The sequence below is a fragment of the Oncorhynchus keta genome, chromosome 11, assembly GCF_023373465.1.
Source record: "Oncorhynchus keta strain PuntledgeMale-10-30-2019 chromosome 11, Oket_V2, whole genome shotgun sequence".
In the NCBI taxonomy this organism is placed as follows: Eukaryota; Metazoa; Chordata; class Actinopteri; order Salmoniformes; family Salmonidae; genus Oncorhynchus; species Oncorhynchus keta.
Genome location: NC_068431.1, coordinates 41971285 through 41987340, shown reverse-complemented (window position 1 = coordinate 41987340; position 16056 = coordinate 41971285). Strand labels below are relative to the sequence as shown.

The 16056-nt window shown below is 40.3% G+C and overlaps 1 protein-coding gene across 3 annotated transcripts in view; it reads left to right on the top strand.

Moving 5' to 3' along the window:
• The window catches only part of LOC118390283 (vascular endothelial zinc finger 1-like), a 39670-nt gene that overhangs the window by 2554 nt on the left and 21060 nt on the right, over window positions 1-16056 (top strand). The gene's annotated exons all lie outside the window — the stretch shown is intronic.

Below are 16056 nucleotides of genomic sequence, written 5' to 3'. Positions count from 1 at the left end.
GTTCAAACTGCTTTCAACCTGAATATAACATTCCAGATGGCTGATATACAGTTGAAGTCGGAAGTTTACACTTAGGTTGGAGTCATTTAAAACTCATTTCAACCACTCTGCAAATTTCTTGTTAACAAACTATAGTTTTGGCAAGTCTGTTAGGACATCTACTTTATGCATGACACAAGTCATTTTCAATTGTTTACAATTGTTTCACTTATAATTCACTGTATCACAATTCCAGTGGGTCAGAAGTTTACATACACTAAGTTGACTGTGCCTTTAATAACCTGTTAAGGAAGTAGAGAATTCAGGCAGCTTTTCGCAGCTTTTTGTTAAAAATCGCGCAACATTTCAGCGCCCTGCTATTCATGCCAGGAATATAGTATATGCATATGATTAGTATGTGTGGATAGAAAACACTCAGACGTTTCTAAAACTGTTTCAATCACGGCTGTGGCTTTAACAGAACGTGCGTTTCATCCAAAAGTGCAGGGAAATCTGTTTACTGAAAATGGAAAAATATATCCTTCCGCGACGTAAAGGAATTGTTCAAAGTGAACCGAATTAAATAGGGCCGAGTTTACATTGCCTACAGCTTCCACAGGGTCTCGAGTCATGTAATTTGATTCGCAATTGATTCTTGGTCTAACCCAAACAAGGGAACTCCTTCCCTGCTGTCTCCGACGGGATGATTGGTCGACCTCTTTTCAGACATGTTTTTCTACATGGAGAGCTCCTGATGAATTGTATCGCTTATTAACGTGTACTAATACCTAAAGTTGCATTAGAACAGTATTTCGAAGTGTTTTGTGAAAGTTTATCGTCGACTTTTTGAATTTAAAAAAATGACGTTACGTTATGAAACACTTTTTTTCCATTTATCACACATTATTCTTAGATCGATATCTAGGCTATATATGGACCGATTTAATCGAAAAAAGACCCTAAATGATGTTTATGGGACATCTAGGAGTGCGAAGAAAGAAGCCCGTCAAAGGTAATTAATGTTTTATATTTTATTTCAGCGTTTTGGTTTGCGACGGATAACGCAAAATCTGCCGTGTTGGGTGACGTTGCAGTATTTTGAGGGTGCATGGTATCAGATAATAGCTTCTCATGCTTTCGCCGAAAAGCATTTTACAAATCTGACTCGGTGGATAGATTCACAACGAGTGTAGCTTTAATTCAGTATATTGTATGTCAATTTTAATGAAAGTTTGAGTTTTATCAAAAACTATACGTGGCGCACTTGAAATTTCCGCTGATTTGATCCCCACAGCGGGAGCACTTCCCTAATTAAACAGCTTGGAAAATTCCAGAAAATTATGGGTTTAGAAGCTTCTGATAGGCTCATTAACATAATTTGAGTCAATTGGAGGTGTACCTGTGGATGTATTTCAAGGCCTATCTTCAAACTCAGTGCCTCTTTGCTTGACATCATGGGAAAATCAAAAGAAATCAGCCAAGACCCCAGACTTTTTTGTAGACCTCCACAAGTCTGGTTCATCCTTGGGAACAATTTCCAAATGCCTGAAGGTACCCCGTTCAGCTGTACAAACAACAGTACGCAAGTATAAACACCATGGGACCACGCACCAGTCACACCGCTCAGGAAGGAGACACGTTCTGTCTCCTAGAGATGAATGTACTTTGGTGCAAAAAGTGCAAATCAATCCCAGAACAACAGCAAAGGACCATGTGAAGATGCTGGAGGAAACCAGTACAAAATTATCTATATCCACAGTAAAACGAGTCCTATATCGACATAACCTGAAAGGCCGCTCAGCATGGAAGAAGCCACTGCTCCAAAATCACTATAAAAAAGCCAGACTACAGTTTGCAACTGCATATGGGGACAAAAATTTGTACTTTTTGGAGAAATGTCCTCTGGTTTGATGAAACAGAAACAGAACTGTTTGGCCATAATGGCCATTGTTATGTTTGGAGGAAAAATGGAGAGGCTTGCAAGCTGAAGAACACCATCCCAACCGTGAAGCACGGGGGTGGGAGCATCATGTTGTGGGAGGGCTTTCCTGCAGGAGAAACTGGTGCACTTCACAAAATAGATGGCATCATGTGGAAGGACAATTATGTGGATATATTGAAGCAGCATCTCAAGACCTCAATCAGGAAGTTAAAGCTTGGTGGCAAATTGGTCTTCCAAATGGACAATGACCCCAAGCATACTTCCAAAAATGTGGAAAAATGCCTAAGGACAACAAAGTCAAGGTATTGGAGTGACCATCACAAAGCCCTGACCTCAATCCTATAGAAAATATGTGGGCAGAACTGAAAAAGTCTGCGTGAGCAAGGAGGCCTATGAATCGGAGTCAGTTACTCCAGCTCTGTCAGGAGGAATGGGCCAAAATTCGCTCAACTTATTGTGGGAAGCTTGTGGAAGGCTACCTGAAACGTTTGACCCAAGTTAAACAATTTAAAGGCAATGCTACCAAATACGAATTGAGTGTATTTAAACTTCTGACCCACTGGGAATGTGATGAAAGAAATAAAAGCTTAAATAAATCATTCTCTTCTATTATTCTGAAATTTCACATTCTAAAAATAAAGTGGGGATCCTAACTGAACTAAAACTGGGAATTTTTACGAGGATTACTTGTCAGGAATTGTGAAACAGAGTTCAAATGTATTTGGCTAAGGTGTATGTAAACTTCCGACTTCAACTGTATGTCCTCGTTATGGTATCACACATTTTATACTTTAGATTATAAACATTCCTTGCAGTTGATCTCCCCCAGTGGCAAATGGCTCCACCTTCAAAAATACATTATTTTGAATGGGAGCTCAGATTATTGGAGTGATTCAAATATTTACTCTCTGGGCAAGCTCTTAGCCCTGTTTCTGCTTTGAAGTTATTATTGTAATTGTCCCAGCTAACTTCTATTTCCAACGTTCAGACATGTGTAGCTGTTGCTTGCTAATTGTAATGGGCCCAGAGCCTGTCTAGGCTAAGTGGCAGTTTGTCTCCAAATACTGAGTACAGTGCAGCCATTTTGCTGAGTTTGGGATGGTGTTTGTGTGATGTGGTTATGCTAATGTCAACAGTCATTGATCATTAGGTGTTAGGAAGTGACACATGGGATGAAAGTTAATGCAGCACTCTTGCTGATTTCTCAAACACAACTGCTAGTGGTCATGAATCATTGTGTCTTGTATGTCATTTTCACATTCAGTGAGATTAAAGGACTTTTTCCTCATCTTGTGTGCAGTGCAGCAAACCAAAATACTGTCTGCTTAGCGTAACATATGATTACTATGTCAGTTGTCTTTTATGTTTAATTGATTCATAAGCATTTTGATGCACATGCAATAACTCTGTAGGCGACCAATAACATTTAATTTGATCCTATTCCTACCAGATTCTTTCGCCCATATGGAGCAGCACTGTTTATTGTGTTGTCTGAGTGAGCGTTGTCTTTTATGCTATCTCATCAGACTTTGAACCACCGTTTAGTCAAACGGTAGCAGCTGGGGGCCAGTGGGTTCAACTCTCCATCACTACTCAAGAGCAGATGGGAAAAATCTTTTCATTTTGATTTCCCATTTTATGATTAAAGTGGTGCTTGACAAAGGTAAGGTTAATGTGCTCTCTGAGTGAGCTAAAGTACTATAATCCTTTATTACTCACCTGCAACGGCAAAAAATACAAGATTTGTTTGTGTCACTGGCTGCCTTGTTCCTGACAGAAAGGCTTTGTGACACTGGCTTCTGCATCTGCATGACTCCCACTAAACACCTCTCCCCTCTGGAGCCCTCATTCACTCATTGATCCCAAGTATGTTGGCAGCAGGGTAGCATGGCAATGATCTAGAGAATAGCAACAATGACCTTCTCCTATATGACCCAATCTCCCCTAGAGTATTTTAAAAGGCTACCCCAAGTATTCATTTCATATAGGTTAGCCTCAGGAGTTTTTTCTTTCTCTCCACCTATGCCCTGTAAGTACCAGCTGTGAAATACCTCCAGTTATAGCCTATAGCATAATGTTGGAGCTGCCCGAGCAGTGACTCTTCCACATTTAGATGGCCTACTAGAATACATCCCTGCCTGGAGGTTATGTTCCAGAAATAATAGTTCATTTCTGTTTTCAGTACAGACTTGTTAACTAATCTGACGTTAAACATTGTCAGAGCAATACATTTGTGCTCAATAGTTATTCAAATTTAAATAATTTTATTTGTCACATGCTCCAAATACAACAAGTGTAGACCTTACAGTGAAATTCTTACATACAAGCCCTTAACCAACAGGGCAGTTCAAGAAGAAGTAAGAAAATATTTTCCAACTAAAGTAAAAAATTAAGTAACTCAAGAATGATGCTCAAGTTTGTTATTAAGGTGCATGAAAGTATGTTCCAGAGGGCATTTCTGCTAAAATACAAATTTACATTTTTTTTATTTTTTTTTATGGCTCTCCTGTGAAGTCGTGACTTGCGACTTACTCCTACTTTCCTGAAACGGATCACATGTATTTAAATGTATTGATTTCCTTATATTTATTAGGCATAGGCCCACCCACTTGGGAGCCAGGCCCAGCCAATCAGAATTTGTTATTCCCCACAAAAGGGCTTTATTACAGACAGAAATACTCCTCAGTTTCATCAGCTGTCCTGGTGGCTGATCTCAGACGATCCCACAGGTTAGGAAGCCGGATGTGGAGGTCCTGGGCTGGCGTGGTTACACGCGGCCTGCGGTTGTGATGCTGGTTGGATGTTCTGCCAAAATCTCTAAAACAACATTGGAGGTGGCTTATGGTAGAGAAATGAACATTTAAAATCTCTGGCAACAGCTCTGGTGGACATTCCTGCATTCAGGATGCCAATTGCACGCTCCCTCAACTTGAGACATCTGTGGCGTTGTGTAACAAAACTGCACATATTAGTGGCCTTTTGCCCTCAGCACAAGGTGCACCTGTGTAATGATCATGCTCTTTAATCAGCTTCTTGATATCCCACACATTTCATGTGGATGGATTATCTTCGCAATGGAGAAATACTCACGAACAGGGATGTTAACAAATTTGTGCTCAACATTTTGAGCGAAATAAGCTTTCTGTGCGTATGTATAACTTTTTATTTCAGCTCATGAAACATATGACCAACACTTTGCATGTTGCGATTTTATATTTTTGTTCAGTATATTTCACATGGAATTAAAAGCCAGTCGCCAATCAGTACTGTTAGTCTTTTTCAGAATCCTTTATTCTCCCTGCCTTCCAGTTTGATGTTATTTATGTTGGAGTGACCTTAGTCTTCAGAGCACATTTGTATCAAAATGGTCAGAGTGGCATGAAAGCACAGCAGGCTGCAGGTCAAGGACCTCTGTCTTTGGGCCAGGCTGTCTGGATCAGTGGGTCGGAGACAGACAGACAGAAAGAGGGCTAGAAAATGATGACTAATCCTGGAAGGTATCGAGCGTGAGCAGGTGCGCAGACAATAGGGGCCGGTGGGCACGGTGGCTTTCTTCCTGAGCTACCAGGTCCCCCTGGGTCTGAGAGCGTGACTGCTTGTCTGGGCTGAGGCTTGTCTGGGCTGAGTGTGTATGTGTGTGTGTGTGTGTGGAGAAATGCAGCCCCTGTCCCATGAATACAGGAGCCAAATCAGAGAAGATGCGCACACACAAAGACTTCCTGTTGGGCACTGGGTGCATCTTTCACAATAGGGCAGATGAAGTAAGGAGGAGAATGTGGGATTTGTTTTTAGTTTCTCATCTGTTCCCTCTTAGCTGGCCTTGTTGGCTGGATGGCTGAACGTGAAAGGGAAGGGTAGGATATTTAACCTTGCCCTTTCGTGCTTTTTGCGGAAGAGAACATGGTTGTCTTAATTGCAGCATCCCCCCCACCCCCTCTTTTATTTCAGTTGGTCACTGTAAGACGGGTGGGTTTGTCTGTCTCCAGACAGTTATGTTTCTTTTGGTGAAAAAACTGTGAATATAGTGTCAACGTATTTCCCCCAGCATCACCCATATCATAAATCTCTCAATAGAACAAGTGCGGGTTCCAAATGAACTGAACCTTGCTTGGATTATCAGACTACGCAAGACAAGTAGTAAGGTAGACCAAGGTTACTACAGGCCTGTATCTATTCTGGGAGTCCTTTCCAAAGTCCTGGGGCCTAAATTAATAAATGTTATGTAAATTTCACAGTTTCCATTTCTGAAGTCTGTGTATGTACAAAATATAGAGATTTATGAACTTGGCGCACGCCATACATAAACATGTTTCCCATTATAAATTTGACCGGTCTGTCATAAAACTGCGTGCATTAGCGAGTATTTTAAATCCACCATTCACCTTTTATGGTAACAATAACGGCCTCTTATTTGCTGTATAATTTGGAACTGTTGTCATTAGGCCACGGCATGCAAAATACCATGTGTTGTTTAATATTTAGTTTTATCAATAGATTATTGGGTTTCAATGAGTATGTTTACATTGTCGTGGTAATTTCCTGTATTACTAAACATTGAGAGAGCAAACCACACACAAGTCAGTTATATTATAAAGTCCATCTTTAATTATATGAGCTTCACCATAGCCCTTTTTGACTCTTAGATCAGTTCAGTGTCTATAAATGAATTCTCAGTGCTTACAAAACAATTCTTAGTATCATTTATAGCCAAGACACACCGCTCCCAACTCGCATGACGAATAACAGATCTTAGGAACATTACAAAGGGCCTTTTACTTGAAAGAGGAGTATCCCATCCAGACAGCATTAGCTATAAATTATCGTTCAGTTTGGTCTCTTTAGATGAGATTCTAATCTCGTTCTTGGTACCACTTAGGACCAAAACATTAACTCATCCAATGGCATATATCAATTGTCAATTCTAGATACTCCCATCTCAAATTACAACCCTCCTGGACAAGCTCACGGAGAGGAGTGAGCCTCTAGGTCAAGATGAGGGGACATACAATAGTTAGACACATTCCCATAAGAAGACAAGCCTCCATTCTGTCCTCCTCCCCTTCTTATATTCTTCATAGCATCACATGGTTTAGCAGATACATTGACATACGAAGACAAGCCTGACCTTTCCCCTCTCTGGGCCCCAAGTGACTAAGCCCGAGCTGAGAAGGGATAACTGCAACTGCCAACAGTATAGTCCAAAAGAAGACATTCTAATGACAAGAATAGGATAAAACATATTATTTATCTATGTTACCTAACTATTTATGATTCAGCCACGACAACATGCACACTAATACTTTTCTGAGCAATCTTTCAAATTATTAGGACGTGTAATCGCCTTGGTTGGTGTTCCAGCTGTGAGTTTGATCTGCGTAAAGCCAAGAGTGTGCAAAGCTGTCATCAAGGCAAAGGGTGGCTACACTTTTTAAGAATCTCAAATATAGTTTTATTTAACACTTTAAAAAAAAAGGTTGCTACATGATGCCATATGTGTTATTTCATAGTTTTATTCTACAATGTAGAAAATAGTAAAAATAAAGAAAAACCCTTGAATGAGTAGGTGTGTCCAAACTTTAGAATGGTACTGTATATTTTAAGAATATAATGGAATATAGAATTCAATTTTTGTTTCTCTTAGAATAAAAACCTTTGAAACAGTTTTAGTAAGTTATAAGCTATGGTCCAGTTGCAGCTTTTTCTGACAGGTGAAAGTTTATTTATTTATTTTTTTGATTGTGTGCGTGTGACAAAGGATGAGCAATTCTTATTAAACAAACACTCAAATAGGCAACGGAAGCAGGAACAGCATAGGGCTGAGTGACTCACTCATTCCTGGCTTTCGTTCAAAATAAGTTATTATAATGCAGAGTTAAAGACAAATTATTTCTGATTGTCGTTAGCATGCATTCTCTCCTCACTGAAGCTAATTTTGTTTTAAATTGTGTAGATTATAATAAATGAATGTTTGTAGGAGTTGATGTGTTTTTTGCTAGGGCAAATCTGGCCTGTGATATTGAGTTAGAAATTTAAAACATTAGTACTTAAGCATCGAATACATTGCAAGTTTTCCTTTTTCGGGTTATTAGGCTACACTTTATGGTAGGACTCAACTCTGACTGCAGCACCTATCTGTAGTATAAACTGTGTCACATGTTTTTTTTCTCACACCACAGCCAACCTATTAGACTGTCCTTTTGGAAGTTAATGGAGGTGTGAATGTTTGTCAGTCTCTCCCACCGCACGAGTCCTGCATCAGGCAACAACAAAAATTAGCTGGCAGGTGGTCCCGGAGTTGAGTAAATACAGTGGCGCAATTACACCTGAATGTGGACTGACGATTTTCAAAAATAGGATACTTGTGCCTTACAGCCCGTTACATAAACGAAGAGTGGATGTTCTACAGTGCCGCTCAAACTGCAGAAAACATAAGGCCAGCTATTGTGAAAGAATACTTGTGGATCTGGTTGATTTTTCACTTCAAGAGCCCTACTGTCCACCTGGTAATTGTGTGGTTTCAAAGGATATAGCGTCACCTTGAGATGGATGTGTGGTTTCAGAGAGAAGTCAGCTGCGAGCCTGCGACCAGGCACGGTGGATGACATCCTTTTCCTTGCACAGCAATTTGAAGAAATCCAGTGATTAATGGACTGTTTTTGGAGTTGTTATAGTATATTTATTTGTCTAATGTTAGACTCTTTAAAGCAATTTGAGTTGTCAGTGTGCTGCATTGCATTGTGGATATATATATATATATATATATATATATATATATATATATTTTCTTAATTCATGGCAGGGTTTCTTTTTAGCCAAATGATGAAAAGACATGCAGACAATTTAATTAATGCAGGAAAAGAGAAATAATAGCCTACTGTCTGTAGTCGTAAAAACAATTATGCTAAATAAATTGATATTTTGTTGGGTAATTGATCGGCTCTCGGAACTCATTAAGAGATTGATTCGATCTTCAATATAATAATTCAGAAGGTTAAACCCATAGGTTTTAGGTTGTGTTGGGGAGAGTGATGCGGGCACTGGAGATGTTAGGTCTGGGCAGGCGGTGGTGTGTTCTTTTTTTTTTTTTTGTCTAAAAAGACTAAATAAAATCTTACAGAAAAATTTAAGGAAAAATGACAAGCTTGCAACACGCATCTGATTTATTAATTATGAATAGGATTTATTTGATTTTTGTTAACATTCATTGTAACCACAATGTCACAAATAATTGAACACATACACCATGAGCAGATGAAGTTGTTAAACTTTTTTTTTTAAATGGCAATTTTTTCTTTTTTACCCCCTTTTCTCCCCAATTTCGATCTGGTCTCGACGCTGCAACTCCCCAACAGGCTCAGGAGGCGAAGGTCGAGTCATGCGTCCTCTGAAAAAATACATGGCCAGCAAAACCGCACATCTTCACAAAACATATTTCAACCCTGCAGGCGCGACACAACACATGCCGTAACTTTGTCAAGCATCTTCTGTTGGCACTCCAATATGTCCCATAAACATCAGATATGGTCCATTTTGTTCAATTTAATTCCGTCGATTATATATCCAAAATGTCCATTTATTTGGTGCGTTTATCCAGAAAAACACTGGTTCCAACTTGCGCAACGTGATTACAAAATATCTCAAAAGTTACCTGTAAACTTTGCCAAAACATTTCAAACTACTTCATTTTGAACAGGGCTACTTCTTCATAACACAAAGGAAAAACCTCAACCAATTTCTAAAGACTGGTGACATCCAGTGGAAGCGGTAGGAACTGCAAGAAGGTCCCTTAGAAATCTGGATTCCCAATGAAAACTCATTGAAAAGAGGGTGACCTCAAATAAATATCTGAATGGTTTTTCCTCTGGGTTTCGCCTGCCATATAAGTTCTGCTATTCTCAGACACGATACAAACAGTTTTAGAATCTTCAGAGTGTTTTCTATCCAAATCTACTAATAATATGAATATCTTATCTTCTGTGGATGAGTAGCAAGCAGTTGAATTTGGCCATGCATTTCATCCGGATGTGAAAATACTGCCCCCTGTCACCAAGAAGTTAAGCAAAATGCATCGGGAGAGGAAGGCAATGTTGGTAGTTTCCGGTTTATTGTCCCAGCTCTATTACAGTACACAGTTGTTGCGTGGTATACTGGTACCTTGGTAATATCACGATACCAAAACGTCATACGGATACCAACATTTTAGAATACCGTAGTACAGTTTCATATGATTCTGACATTTTCATCCCTACTGCTCTAAAGAACCTGCTGGTACCTGTTATAAAATGTTTTGTCAGTTTGTTTATAAATTCAGTTGAATTGAAGCAACAGCTACTAGTCTCTTGTATGCACAGGTACAATATCCACTTAACTTTTATACTCGCATCAGGTGTAGCAGCTGTAATCAGCCAGCCGCATCCCCTACCAGCCCTCTCACCTGCCCCCCCCCCCGTCCGCTCTTCATGTCTATTCCTCATCAGTTAAAAGTATATATATATTTTAGCTGGGATGTAGAACCAGACGCTGGTGAGTCTTCTGTTGGTAGGTTTGTACATTGGAGCAGCCTGTAAAGCGAGCTATGTTGATGTAGCATTGCATCACCTGTTGTATAACCAAGAGCACAGACCATTCTGAGTAGACTTTGAGTTCACTGTCATGCAGCCTCAGTGTCGGATAGGGAAAGTGGAGCGCCGCTTCACGACAGCCATGCTTGCAGCTTTACAGTAAAGACAATGACTTCTCTAGTCTAAACGTTTTTTTTTCTCTCTTTCTTTTGGTAGTAGCGCGCATTTTACACTGAACAAAAATATAAACGCAACATGCAACAATTTCAGATTTGACTGAGTTACAGTTCATATAAGGAAATCAGTCAAATGAAATAAATACATTGGTCCCTAATCTATGGATCTCACATGCCTGGGCAGGGTTACAGCCATGGGTGGGCCTTGGAGGGCATAGGCCTACCCACTTGGGGAGCCAGACCCAGTCTGGTTGTCTGTGGTTGTGAGGCCAGTTGGACCTACTGCCAAGTTCTCTAAAACTATGTTGGAGGCAGCTTATGGTTGAGAAATGAACCTTCAATTATCTGGCGATAGCTCTGTTGGACAAACCTGCAGTCAGCATGCCAATTCTGTTTGGTGCTAACGTTTTAAGTTGGGACTAGTGTGTGTATGCATGTTTGAGAGAGACTCTGTGTTAACTGAAGCGTAAAGGTTTCATGACGTGTTTTCCTCTTACTGACACAATGACATGCATGTCATTATGCATGTACAGTGCATTCGGAAAGTATTCAGACCCCTTAACTTTTTCCACATTTTGTAACGTTACAGCCTTATCCTAAAATGGAATTGTTTTCTTTACTCAACAATTTACACACAATACCCCGTAATGACAAAGCAAAACAGGTTTTTAGAAATGTTTGCAAATGTATTATACATTTTTCTTTAAATATCACATTTACATAAGTATTCAGACCCTTTACTCTGTACTTTGTTGAAGCACCTTTGGCAGCGATTACAGCCTTGACTCTTCTTGGGTATGACGCTACAAGCTTGGCACATCTGTATTTGGAGCTCTGTCAGGTTGGATGGGGAGCGTTGCTGCACAAATATTTTTTAGGTCTTTCCAGAGATGTTCGATCAGGTTCAAGTCCGGGCTCTGGCTTGGCCACTCAAGGACATTCCCGAGACTTGTCCCGAAGCCACTCCTGCGTTGTCTTGGCTGTGTGCTTAGGGTCGTTGTCCTGTTGGAAGGTGAACCTTCACCCCAGTCTGAGAACCTGCTCCAGAGTGCTCAGGACTTCATCAAGGATCTCTGTACTTTTCTCCGTTCCTCTTTCCCTCGGTCCTTACTAGTCTCCCAGTCCCTGCCGCTGAAAAACATCCACACAGCATGATGCTGCCACCATGCTTCACCGTAGGCATGGTGCCAGGTTTCCTCCAGGCGTGAGCTTGGCATACAGGCCAGAGTTCAATCTTCAAATCAAATTTATTTGTCACATACCCAATCTTGGTTTCATCAGACCAGAGAATATTGTTTGTCATGGTCTGAGTCCTTCAGGTGCCTTTTGGTTTACTTAAAGTAGGCGGTCATGTGCCTTTTTACTGAGGTGCTTCCGTCTGGCCACTCTACCATAAAGGCCTGATTGGTGGAGTGCTGCAGAGGTGGCTGTCCTTCTTGAAGGTTCTCCCATCTCCACAGAGGAACTCTGGAGCTCTGTCAGAGTGACCATAGGGTTCTTGGTCACCTCCCGGACCAAGGACCTTCTCCCCGATTGCTCAGTTTTGCCGGGTGCCAGCTATAGGAAGAGTCTTGGTGGTTCCAAACTTTCTCCATTTATGAATGATGGAGGCCACCGTGCTCTCGGGGACCTTCAATATTGCAGAAATGTTTTAGTGCCATTCCCCAGATCTGTGCCTCAACACAATCCTGTCTCGGCGCTCTACGGACAATTCCTACAGCACGGTCTACAGCACTGCATCTCAGTGCTAGAGGAGTCACTACAGTCCCTGGTTCGAATCCAGGCTGTGTCACATCTGTGATTGGGAGTCCCACAGTGTTGTCTGGGTTTGGCCAGGGTAGGCAGTCATTGTAAAAAATAATTTGTTCTTAACTGACTTGCCTAGTTAAATAAAGGTTTACATTTTTTTGGGTTTGCTATTTTAGTACTAAGTTCGCTGTCTATCTAGGTGGTTAGCTTCTTCCAAAATCAAGCATTCGCTTGGTAACAGTAGAGCATCCCCTTCTGGATCAAGAGCCTTGCTGTTTAATATTTGTGTGTGCAGCAGACTGTGAGTAGCAATTTTGAGTTACTTGTATGACTTTATAAGCTGGAATGTCGTCTGTTCTGAAAATAGTTTAGGTCAGACTGAAATGTACTCTTTAGCATTTAGTTAGCATTCTCAATGGGATTTTACATGTACTTGTTAGCATTATTAACCTTCGGATTACAGAGGCTGTGTGGTTAGAAAATAGTGTTCGGTGGCGGTATTACTGAATATCCTGGTATGACAATCTGGATACCGCCCAAGCCTACTGTTTAGTTCGCACTGAAGCTGAGGAGACAGGCAGACAGACTAGGTTTTCCAGCACTGCGTGTGATTTTATTTATTAATGTCAGTCGACGTGGGTAACTTCCAGCTTTGACGTCACTAACCTTTTCCCACAGCTGGGGACCTCTGCCTGCTGTGCAGTACAACCATGTGCTCTTATAACTGAACTGCCTGATTTTAGCAGCAGCAGCACATTAAGGCCCCTCCCCTCTCCGCCAGATCTTTTCCAATTGGGCTGCTTTGGGTGGTGGCTGGACGTGGCGGTTCTCTATTGGGGTGGCGGGTTTGTAAAGGCCTGAGTTAAACAGAACACTGATAGGAATTCCTTTTAAAATTACATTAAAATGTTGTAATTTCTCAATACCACAAGACAAACTTTTCTGATTATAGTTGTTTTTGTCATCACTTCATGTTAGTTTTATGTACACATATTTGGATAAAGAACAAGATACACCACAGATTAAGCCAAAATTACTAAACTATGCATTTTATTTTTCTGAAAATGTCCTTAATATTGGTGCATGCTGGTTTCAGAGATGAGACTGCATGTTTTGGACTGTTGCGTAGTTTTCTATTGGAAAAACTGCACTGAGCTCTATTAGAGATTCAGTAACCCAATAGATCACATTTTTATTTGTTTATCCCAAATTACTCTCTCAATTCTAAAATCACTGATCTTAATACAATTGACTAAAATACAACTTATTTTAGCATAAGTATTTTCAAAAGTCAAATGTGGACTTAAGCATAAAAAGTGACTTTTCTATAGGAACGGTTATTACTCCAAGATCTTAACAGGTAGTATTGGTATATTAGGATGTGGATATGTGTGTTTCTAAGGTACTTTAGATGCATTTCTAAATTGAATGGAATCCTTTAGGCAAATGGCATAACATGACATGCCTATAAAGTATCTAAATATGTGAGGTATGGACCAAGACTGTATTGGGAAATCAAACAACAGTATAGGCAAGTGCTAAAACAGTCACAATGAGGGATATCCTGGGGCGGCAGCGTAGCCTAGTGGTTAGAGCGTTGGACTAGTAACCAGAAGTTTGCGAGTTCAAAACCCCCGAGCTGACAAGGTACAAATCTGTCGTTCTGCCCCTGAACAGGCAGTTAACCCACTGTTCCCAGGCAGTCATTGAAAATAAGAATATGTTCTTAACTGACTTGCCTGGTTAAATAAAGGTTAAAAAAAAAAATCCTCCGTTAAGAGGTGGGATTTCTCTTTGCTGAAACATTCTAGATTGTGGCTTTAACTAAATTTTAAAATGGTTTTTATACACCCATATTTCTTGACAACCTCTGTTAAACATCAGTTATTTGAATAAGTAATCTATACAGTAGGTGTAAGCAGTGGTCCTAGTAAATAAAATAAGCAGCACCGCACAACCATTGACTACATTAGAATTGACTTATTCTCATTACCGAAAAGGACCTAAAAATTATGCAGTAATGAGAAATGTGTTTCCAGTAAAGAGGCCCTTAGCTTAATCTGCAAGTAGTAGGAGACAGCCAATGAGTCGGCAAACAATTGACTTCATCGCAAAAGCCCATTCATTTCTAGGCCTGTGGCGGTCAAGAAATTGTCAGCCGGTTATTGTCATGCAAAAGTATGCCAGTCTCCCCATAATTGATCGATAATTGGCATAACATTTTTTAGCATCTACAGGCCTCCTCATGCAAATCAAATCAAACTTTATTTGTCACATGCAACATGTGTAGATCTTACCGTGAAATGCTTACTTACAAGCTCCGAACCAACAATGCACTTCAGTAAAGAGTTCAAATATTTACGAAATAAACTAAAGTAATAAATAAATAACGAGGTTATATACAGGGGGTACCGGTACCGACTCAATATGCGTAGGTACAGGTTAGTTGAGGTCATTTGTACATGCAGGTAGAGGTGAAGTGACTATGCGTAGATAATAAACAGCGAGTAGCAGCTGTGTAAAAACAAATGGGGTCAATGTAAGTAGTCTGGGTGGCCATTTGAAGAATTGTTCAGCAGTCTTATGGCTTGGGGGTAGAAGCTGTTGAGGGTCCTTTTGGTCCTAGACTTGGCAGTCCGATACCGCTTGTCTTGCGGTAGCAGAGAGAATAGTCTATGACTTGGGTGACTGGAGTCTTTGACTATTTTTGGGGCTTTCCTCTGACATTGCCTAGTGTATATAGGTCCTGTATGCCATGAAGCGTGGTCCCAGTGATGTACTGTGCCGTACACCCAGTGATGTACATGCCGCTGATGCACGGCTTTGTAATATACACCATCAAATCAAAGTTTATTTGTCACGTGTGCCCAATACAACAGGTGTAGGTAGACCTTACAGTAAAATGCTTACTTACAGGCTCTAACCAATAGTGCAAAAAAGTTATTCGGTGAACAATAGGTAAGTAAAGATACACACAATATTTATTTTAGTCAGGTCGAAAGAAACGTATGAAGAAAATGTATTTCAGAAGAATAGTCTTGTTAATTTAGCTGACAAGATATCCTTGTCTCATGCCATTATTTAAAATCTGATTTTATAGTAAGAAGCTTCACAGCTGTTCTCATCAAGTGATCATATTTTCACCAATCAGACTATTCTCAAATGAATCTAATCTTAACAAATTGTACATATTAGTATTGAATTAAATGGCCCATTTATCAAAGGGGCAGGGGGGGAATACATGCCATCTGTATGCATTCAAATAGCGAATGGAGGCCACACGCTTTCCGCCAGTCAGATTTGTAGGCTACATCATTTTTCATAGCAGAGCATGTGCTTCATATGAGTAGCTGATGAATAAATTTAAGAACACTTCATTCACTCCCAGCATCAACCAGTGTTTGAGGAGCATGATCTCGCTGCCCGACAGGTGATATTCCATCCGCACTCTGTATGCCATAGGCTCTCCATGTTTTTTTGCAACAAAACATATTTCTGTAAACTGTTGACAGCCCGTCAGCGTGGTAGAGAAAGGAATAAAGGAGAGAGCAGTTGAAACGCATGGTGCTGAGATTCTGTATAGCTTAATAGTGTCACCCAATTCATTATGGAAATGTTAACAATGCCCTGTTACTAGGCTATTCAAGAT